Source organism: Pinus tabuliformis, chromosome 5_2, assembly GCF_031772625.1.
Source record: "Pinus tabuliformis cultivar Carrire ecotype Pingquan chromosome 5_2, CPIR1, whole genome shotgun sequence".
In the NCBI taxonomy this organism is placed as follows: Eukaryota; Viridiplantae; Streptophyta; class Pinopsida; order Pinales; family Pinaceae; genus Pinus; species Pinus tabuliformis.
Window position 1 is genome coordinate 531,242,859 of NC_142306.1, and position 10,343 is coordinate 531,253,201.

A 10,343-nucleotide genomic window follows, 5' to 3' on the forward strand; every position below is an offset into this window, starting at 1 on the left:
CTCCACTTATTATGTGATATCATAATTTCTACATCATACTACAGATCCATCGATGTGCCAAACAAGTGAAAGGATTTGAGTAAACGAATTCCTCTTTATTGAAATTCGCCCCTTAGATTATCACAAAGATTTAGATTCTGAAAATATAATTGTTTTCCTTGAAAGTGGAATCCTGAACCTAAATGTTTTCTCTGGAAAGTAAAAGTGTTTCCATAGTTGACGAAGTGGCAAGCTATAATACAGTCTGGTAATCATTTGAGAAAATATTCCCTTTGAATGCAATTTTGTTTCCTATTTTTTTGTTTCGGCTCGACCTGATTGAATATACAGATCGGTAATACCAATTTTTATACCATACAACCAATGAATTATATACCTAAATCCAACATGACACCTACCACCAACACTTCCAAGTTAGTTATTTAATAGTGCACATTTCAAAAACATGCCAACAAATCTATTTGATGTGATTTTGGATTTGCGCAGGGTAGAAAATTTTGTGTTTGTTTCCATATTTAATTAGTGTTTTCGAGAAGTTGTCCTTTTATTTACCGGAAATTTTTAATGTTATAGCTAATCTAACTCGCCGGAATAGCAATTTGTTATTAGAACATGTATTTTTTTTATGATTATGTTCTTAACCTGTTGGATGTTTTAAAAATTGCATATACAATTTAATTCTAAAAAATCCAAAATGTCGAGTAAAGGATGATATTGAGTTTCTGTTATTATGTATAGTGTTTCTCTTATCTTCATTGCGATTCTGGAGTGGTGTAGGGTCTAAAGTTTTTAATTAATTTATCGTAGATTTATTTACTCAACAGTTTCAATTTATTCAACATTTCATATTCATATATTGATCAATTTGGACAATTTTTAATGCTATAGTTAATCTAATCCGTTAGAATGGGAATTTTTGTAGAGTATGTAAGTTTTCTAAGATTATCTAGAGTATGTAAGTTTTTTAAGATTATCATTATGTTGTAGATATGTTTTAATATCATCATAGATCCATTTTAAATACAGATCTTACATGAGCCGAGAGAGATCCAATTTTTTCAAGTGTGATTTTTTTTATGAGCTGACATCATTTGAATGTTTTGTATAGTTATTTGATTTTTTTTTTAGATTTTTTATAATTTGTAGTTTGGTGAACATGAGCAAAATTTCAATAAAACTTCAATTCAATTTTCATGACAGATAGGCAACTTTACATATCATACTAGGTTGTAGAATGAACCTCTTGGCTCAATAATTTTTAAAATTTTGATTAAATCAAATTATTCTTAGATAAAAATAAAAATTAAAAAATTAAATTAAATCAAAAGATCAATGCAATGAAAATAAAATAAAAATTAAACATACAAAAAAAACTAACATTATAAAACAAAATAAAAATAAAAATGGTTTGTGGTATTGAGAACCCATGATATTTATGTAGCGAATTTAAAAGAGGAAATTAAACTAACTTATATCAATCTTAATTCTGGATCTACCAAGTTCTGAGAGAGATGACGATGAATAAAACAATAATGTTAAAAAAAAAAAAACCTACATCTTACTTTAGTACTTTAGTAACACATGTGCAGCTCCCTTTAACTTTAAACCCAATTTGCCCAACCTGCAACTTAATCCAATAAGTATACAACTCACTTTTCTAGTGAATTTAATTTTCGTTGATTCATTCGTTCGATGTTTTGTACCTTTCAATTATTTTAATCGCATTACGATATGTGAAAAGTTGTAAAGATAGTTTCATGATCAAACATAAAAATTCTTAGGAAGAAATCATTGTCTAACCCCTCATTAAACTTCCTCTTTTTTAGGTGGATTAAGTTCTACTATGAATTCAATGGCGAAGAGTTCTAGAAGTCCAATTAGAAATCAAATTCTGATGATTATATTATTCTTTTGAAACGAGGTGTCAAATATTATCCATCTAGATTCCCCATTTCGAGTTGGCTATTCATAGTTTGAAAAAGTTAATGTTTATGAAACTGGTGATATACATTCAGGTAAACATAATTTTATTTTGAAGGTCTTCATCTTTTCCTTGAAAATGAACTGTACTACTGTTTCCAAAATCACTGGTATTAGAGGCAATTAATATGCTCTGCATTGATTAGATTTTTCTGATTGAATATCCGGAGAATCATATGCAGGAAGTGGAGTTCATTTCAAATCCGTTCTATATTACCGAAGAATCATATGTAGGAATCTATGTTCCAACTCTAGCTTCGGAAGTGGTTAATGGTGCGGTAATATGGTTTTCACTTAACAAGACATTCTATATAATTTTCTATAGATAAAGTATTGACTCACCTTTTGGACTTTTATGATTATGTTTGGTTATAAGAATCGGATATCAAGCAATTTCTACGTTCTTAATTTCCTTTTCAAAAAGAAAATGCTGGATGACTTAAGTATTTTATTTTATCGATTATAAATATTACATTTTAATTATTTTTATATTTTTTGTGGTCTATTGTTATGAATAATATTTTATTAAATATTTTAGTTTATTTTTACCATTTTTAAAATATTAAACCATACAAAAAATTAATTAGTAATTCTATATTCTTAAAATATATTCATAGTAATAAATAAAATCTTTATTTTTTATGACAGTTGGTTTGATTTAGCTTATTTAGCACTGAAATTGCTAACAACCTTACATATGTTCTATAAAAGTCAAGATAATTTGGTTGTTACCATATTGAGTTTTCAGGGTTACACAATAGGATTTGCTCATGGAATGACAAGATCAATATCAAGTAATTTCTCTCTTCTTAATTTATTTTTCAAAAAAAGAATGCATACAAAGAGTCTATGGATAAACTTTGGTGTAAGATGATCTGTTTAAATATTTTACTTTATTAATTATAGATATTATACTTTAATTAGTTTTTTTTACAATTTTTACAAAAAAATCATATTGTTATGAGAAAATACTTTATTGGAAATATTTTAGTATTTTTTATTTTTACAATTTATTTAAATATTAAACCATACTAAGAATTAATTAGTATTTTTATATTCTTATGAATTATTCTGAGAAATTAAACAACATTATTCAAAGTAGGGATATCCTATAACCAATAGCATGGACTACAACAAATCATAAACATAAGAAGACAGTCGAGAAACTTTTGAAAAATGTTACATTTTAGAATTTTCCAATCACACACATTTATTCGTAGTAATAGATATGATCCTAATTATTTTTTTACAATTTTAACAAAAAAATCATATTGTTATGAGACAATACTTTATTAAATACTTTACTTTTTACTTTTTTCTATCCTTTTTTTTTAAATATTAAACCATACAAAGAATTAATTAGTAATTTTATATTCTTATAAATTATTCTGAAAAATTAAACAACATTATTCGAAGCAATGAATATTTGATAACCAATAGTATGGACTAGCACAAATCATAAACATATAAGACAATCCATAAACTTTGAAAGAGATTACATTTTATAATTTACCAATCACACAAATCTATTCATAGTAGTAGATAAGATCCATATTCTTATTTTTTTATCATACACTGGCATCCTTAGCTTCCTCCTATTGGAGGATCAACCACAAAGTTGATTAACTTTGTAATTTTGACATCTAGATTAACTTTGAAAATTCAAAATACATATCTCTTATGCATAAACATAAGAAGACAATCGATAAACTTTGAAAGGGATTACATTTTAGAATTTTTCAATCACACAAATCTATTTATAGTAAGAGATAAGTTCCTTATCCTTATCCTTATTTTTTATTATACAGTTACATATTTAATTTTAGAATTTTCCAATCACACAAATCTATTCATAGTAATAGATAAGATCATTATCCTTATTTTTTATCATACAGTGACATCCTTAGATTCCTCCTATTGGAGGATCAACCACAAAGTTGATTAACTTTATAATTTTGGCATCTAGATTAACTTTGAAAATTCAAAATACATATCTCGTATGCAAAAACATAAGAAGACAACCAATAAAACTTTGAAATGGATTACATTTTATACTTTTTCAATCACACAAATCTATTCATAGTAATAGATAAGATCCTTATCCTTATTTTGACATCATTAGATTCCTCCTATTGGAGGATCAACCTGAAAATTGATTAACTTTGTAATTTTGGCATCTAGATTAACTTTGAAATTTCAAAATACATATCTATTATGGCATCCATATTACCTATACAACATCCAACTTTCCCATATTATACAACAATTTCTAACAATAACCACTGAAGTTTCTATCTAATTTCTGAAACCCCATGAATGTTGGGGAGATCAAAGTGTAAAATCAAATGTTCTTGTGGTTTCTTTAAAGGGTTCATATACATAATAGACAATGATAAAGTAAATATTTAGATATAATAGTTGAGTTTTGAATCATTGGGACAAACAAAACATCACATTAGCTCATAGATATATCCAATGTTGTAATGATCGGAGATGATGATTGAGTTTTGAATCATGATAACTAGGTGAAAAACAAATCTAAATTGTAGCCATAAGATGTCTACAGTGGATGCCGAGGTGGGTGTTACAAGAATTGAGGATGCTTTTTATATGGTAAGGGAATTTATATTCTTTGTTTGGTATAACTCACAACGATGCTATTATTAGGCATAAATTACTATTAAGGGAGGGAAATAGGTGAAATAACATTATGGAAGCAAGAACACAGAAGACGAAGTTCATTTGGATCTATTAAAACTGAGCATACTGAACATGCTTCTCAAGGCATTCCATCGATTCCAAGTTACATGATTTCTACTGAGTTGGAAAAAGAAAAGCTTCATGATCATTCTCCAAGGTCAAGTCCAGATGTCTAGGAGAAGGGAACCCCTACAATATGGAGATATTATCTTCCAACAACTCCTAATGGGAAACCCAATTCTATATCACCAAGGACTCAGAGATTATTGCCACAAGTTCAATTAAATAGGGGGCACATAAAAAGTGATCGATATATTGGCCCTGGTAGGAAGTCAATTTTCTCATGATTTGGAGATTTAACTTTCTTCATCTTTCTTTAGAGAAATTTCTTTAAATTTTGATATTTTGTCCTTCTTATTTTAGAAAGGGAAATCCATGTTCAGGTTGATTAGTGAAGGTGATTGATATTTGAGATTCTCTTGATATTTTGTGCATTTGGAGTGTCTTCTCAGTTAGTAATGAATGTGAATATCTGGAGATACCTTTTATATGTTATGAGTTTAGATTAAGTGTGTTGGACTTGATATTCACTCTAAATGTCTTGTGAACCCTAAAATGCACCAAATTATGTTGTATATACAAAGAATATACCATGTTGCATATTCATGACATGACTGCCAGTGTACATTTTTATGGGTTCACATGGGACAACTTATTCATTGACTGTAAACTATCAGATTGTAGATTTTGTTTAGCTTCAAAATGTTTTGAGAATGGTTTGGATATTATGCATGCTTTGAGTTAATATCTGCTTGATTTTATGATGTATAATAATATGGGTTTGACTTCAGAGCTAATGACTTGTACTTGAGAAAGAACAACTAAATTTTTCTTGGTAGGGCATCAATGGATGTCATAAAATATTTTGGACTTGCCAATCACTAAATTCTCATGGGACCACAAAGGTCACTATGTGCAATTTCCACATGCATGTTTTCTCTTCATCCAACCTTTTTTGTCAAATTTACCCCTATGTTTCTTGACCAAAATTCAAAATTCACAATAACTCTTTCATGTTTTTACCAGTCAGATAGACGAGGAGGTTATATAAATTTTGGGGCCATTATTTTAAAGCAAAGGTGAGGTGTGGTCTTTTGATGTAAAAAAACAATATTTTCATTGTCGTGCTTATGGACCACACTTTTCAAGATAAAATGGTTTAAATGTTGTTGAATGGTCTCCATATTATTTTTAAGTGCGTGATGTGGGTTATATTTTCTTAAGAAAAATCTGTTGGATTAAAACAAGAACATGGTAGACACCAAGGAGATTAGTGGTAAAGAGAAATATGATCTTTTGAATAGTTTCAAGGATCATGAAGGAAATAATACAAAGGTGACTCAAAAGTCATAATTTTCATTGTCGTGCTTATGGACCACACTTGCTTGATTTTCAAGATAAAATGGTTTAAATGTTGTTGAATGGTCTCCATATTATTTTTAAGTGTATGACATGGGTTAGATGATCTTAAGAAAAATATGTTGGAATAAAACAACAACATGGTAGGCACCAAGGAGATTAGTGGTAAAGAGTAATGTGCTATTTTGAATAGTTTCAAGGATCATGAAGGAAATAATACAAAGGTGACTCAATAGTAAGAAGAGAAACACATACAATTTTCTCAAAAAGAGGTATAGTTTGTGTTATTCTTAGGTTCAATTTCGAGATTGCAGATATGTGCAGTTTTATTCAAGGGGAGATCTTAATTCACATAGAAATTCAAAATTTATTTAAAAATTTGTTATAGTCCTTTGTAGACACATGTTTCAAACTATAAAAAAGTATTTTTACTTATTATGTTTTTCCATATCAAGAGGAATTGATCAAGAAGAAATGTGGAGGAATTGTATCAAAAAAACTTTTGATTTCGAAGGTAGAAAATCTGTTTGCATTATCAGATAAGGTGTTTAACTTCAAAATAGGCCTCATGATTTGTAAGGATCAAGGAAGCAATATTGCAGTAAGATTTCATTGTAGCATGGTCAATGGATGTCATAAAATAATTTGGACTTTCCAATGACTAAATTCTCATAGGACCACAAAGGTCACTATGTGCAATTTCCACATGCATGGTGTTTCTTCATCCAACTTTCTTTGTCAAATTTGTCTTTATGTTTCTTGTCAAAAATGAAAAATTCACAATAACAATATTTTCATTGTAAAAAAAACATTAATTTCATTGTGGTGATTATGGACCACACTTGCTTGATTTTCAAGATAAAATGGTTAAATGTTGTTGAGTGATCTCTACATTCTTATCAACTCCATCACATGGGTTAGATTTACTCAACAAGAATCTGTTGGATTGAAACAAGAACATCGCAAACACCAAGGATACTAGTGGTTAAGAGCAATGTGATATTTTTAATACTTTTAAGGATCATGAGAGAAATAATATAGAGGTGAGTCAACATTCAGAAGAGAAACACAAGCATTTTTCTCAAGAAAAGGTGTAGTTCATGCTATTCTTGGGTTCAATTTTTAGATTGGAGATATGTGCATTTTTATTGAAGGGTGGATCTTAATTCACATAGAAATTCAAAATTTATTTACAAAATTGTTATAGTCCTTTGTAGACACATGTTTCAAACTATAAAATTTTTGCTTTGTACTCATTAAGGTTGTCTATAGTAGGAGGAAGTGATAATGAAGAAATATGGAGAAATTGTACCAAAATGACCTCTGATTTTACGATCTATTTCCTTATTTATGAGGCATTCATGTTGGCATAATCAAACAAAGTTTTTAACTTCAACACATCTATAAGGCTCAAGGAAGTAGTATTGTAGTAAGATTTCATTGTAACATGTCATTGGTCTTTGTTGATATTTCTATATCTTTCAACATTTGTCAAAAAAGAATTAATTAGTGATATATACTATTGCCTTACAATGTTTCCATTGTAACATCCAATATAATTGCTAGTTTATATTCATTTTAAATATATATAATTTTATAAATACAAGTAAAGGTTCTTATTTGAAATTTTACATATGCATTTAATAGACATATAACTAAATAGATAATATGACATGTATTATGAAAATGAAAGTAGGTATGCAACTTAATATATAATCATAACATCTATTACTCTTATTGTTACCCATCTCAAAATAATACTGTCAATATATTAAAGTGGTATATTTTTTATTCAAAACTTTGTATATTTACAATGCTATGTAGCGAATAAATTTATTACGTTTCAGTGAGAGTGACTGCTATTAGTATATGATAACCATTTTTAAAGAATATTATTAAAATGATCTTTTTTTAATTTAGAAATCATTCATAATTACAATGATAATATATTTATTATTTTAATTATTATATAATTTTAAAATTATCATCATTTGATTCTTAAGTCTATAAAGACATACATACTTTACTCTTTTAATTTTGAACTTATAACATTTTAAGAAAAAACACATACTCTTAACCATTAAACCTACTCAAACCATATTTTAAAAATAATATAAATTTTTATTTTCCATTAAAAAAATATTTAAAAACTAATTACCACTAATCTTAAAATCTCATAAATTAATATATATACTCACCTATATTGAATTGTATACGTATCAGCATTCCCATCATAGAATCATCTTGGTCATGAAATACCATTACTTTTACATCTTTAACAGGATTGAGTTTCGTTACACTTTTCACCGTTACATCGGCTACTTTTAATTAATATATATATATATATACACACTATTGATGGTGATTGAACAATTCATCCTTTGTTCGGAGTTATCAATCAATCATCACTTACTCACGTGTATTGTGTTATACATATTCACACTATCGATGCTACGATCACTAAAATATTAAATTTTTCTTGCGAATATCATATTCCATGTTCCATCCCTGGTTTGGCTTCACAATAAAGACATGTATCTTTTCTATATTTTAACTTCCGAAGGGTTTGCATCGCTCGCCAGTATAGCATCTTCAAAAAGCACACAACCCTACCCCAATCATGACCACGGCATTCCGGACCCTATAATGAAAGACGAAGCGGATGTACATTACAACGAATGGCTGGAGAGAATCAAAGTTAACTTTTTTTTATTGATTTTGTTCGATATCCCTCTATAGTTTCCCTGCCATCTTCCATATTTCCTCCAATGAAACTACAATATATGAAAGTTGTTGTATCTTCAAAGAGTTGCAATATGAATGAGGAGATTGCAGAGCTGTTGAGGCTGTGAGAAGAAGGGAGAGTGGTCGCTGGCATGCATTTTGAATAATTTCTCTGGAGGATTCTGTGTTATGGTGTACTCCTGGTACTCTGGAGGGAACAATCTGTCCTTCATTAACATGATGTAAAACCTTCTGATACTCCCATACCTCTCCTCTGATAGCTCCAGGATTTCCACAGAGATGGGGATGGCGTTGGAGTTAGAAGAGACAGTGCAAGGCTCGCGTCCTATGATGTCAGGTAATATGGACAAGAAACAAATAAAACGCTCCGCTAAAAGTAGTCAACAGCAACTTTTAAGGTCGTAGAAACAAATACACACCATGGACATATTCTTACACACCCAGTTCATTCAGCGCTGCGCTGGAATCGAATATAGGGAAATTTACGACTTAATACCTCATCAGGGCTGTTGTTGTAGAGATAGGACTTGACATGGTCAAGAGCCAGTGAAGCAGATGTGGGTTGCTCTGAATCAGCTTCCCTATTTCGTACAATTACTCCATTCTCCTCCAACCTGGCAGAACTCTGCACAAACCAGAGAAATCCACACTCCAAAACAATTCAGTTCTTCATTCAAAGGGGCTGAGCGCCCCAAGTAATCTGCAGCATAATTGCATCTATCTTTTGGTAACAAAGTGTGAGGTTGAAAAGAAAGAAACTCGGCCAAGGAAGCAGAGCTAAGGAAGCTCTGATTGTTGCGCGGAGTAAATGCAGACACGAAAATTGCCTTGGAGATCGTCGTTGGCCACATCTCCATGGCATAAGATAATGGGCATCCACCCAAGCTGTGACCTACAAGAGTCACCTGATATACATTGTATGCAAAGAAGTCAGTGCCCTTCAAAGGTCAGAATCAAATCAAGAATGAGAGCATGATGAAGCTCAGTGCTCTCCAAAAGTGAATTAATGTATAAAAGAAGGTTTCAACTATTCTTACAATCTCATGAACCATGTCTACAAGGTTTTATCTAAGGTCATCTATCCCAAGTCTTCTAAGTGGCAAATATCAACCCTTTTAGCCCATGTCAATCCCAGGCCTGATCTTGAACGTTTGCTTAGACTGAGAAAGGTTGCTTATTCCAATCTAGTAACACCTCCTCAGTCTAACCAGAGAAGAGAAATGCTACTTGAATTTCGGTTGTGATCCGGTGAAACCTAGATCTCCATAGTATAACATAGTCATTTAATAATAAAAGGGGATTTATGTTGGAGCTGAATTAGTATAACATAATCATTTAATAATAAAAGGGCATAGTCATTTAATAATAAAAGGGGATTTATGTTGGAGCTGAATTAGTATAACATAATCATTTAATAATAAAAGGGGATTTAGGTTGGAATTGAATTGAATTCAATTGAATTGGGAATTTCAATCATATTTCAAAATTTGATAAATAGG

The 10,343-nt window shown here is 29.9% G+C and overlaps 1 pseudogene; it reads right to left on the reverse strand.

Annotated features, from left to right (window-relative positions):
• Nucleotides 1–8,900: 8,900 nt before the first annotated feature.
• LOC149160069 (putative methylesterase 11, chloroplastic) lies at nucleotides 8,901–9,896 on the reverse strand (annotated as a pseudogene).
• Nucleotides 9,897–10,343: the final 447 nt, after the last annotated feature.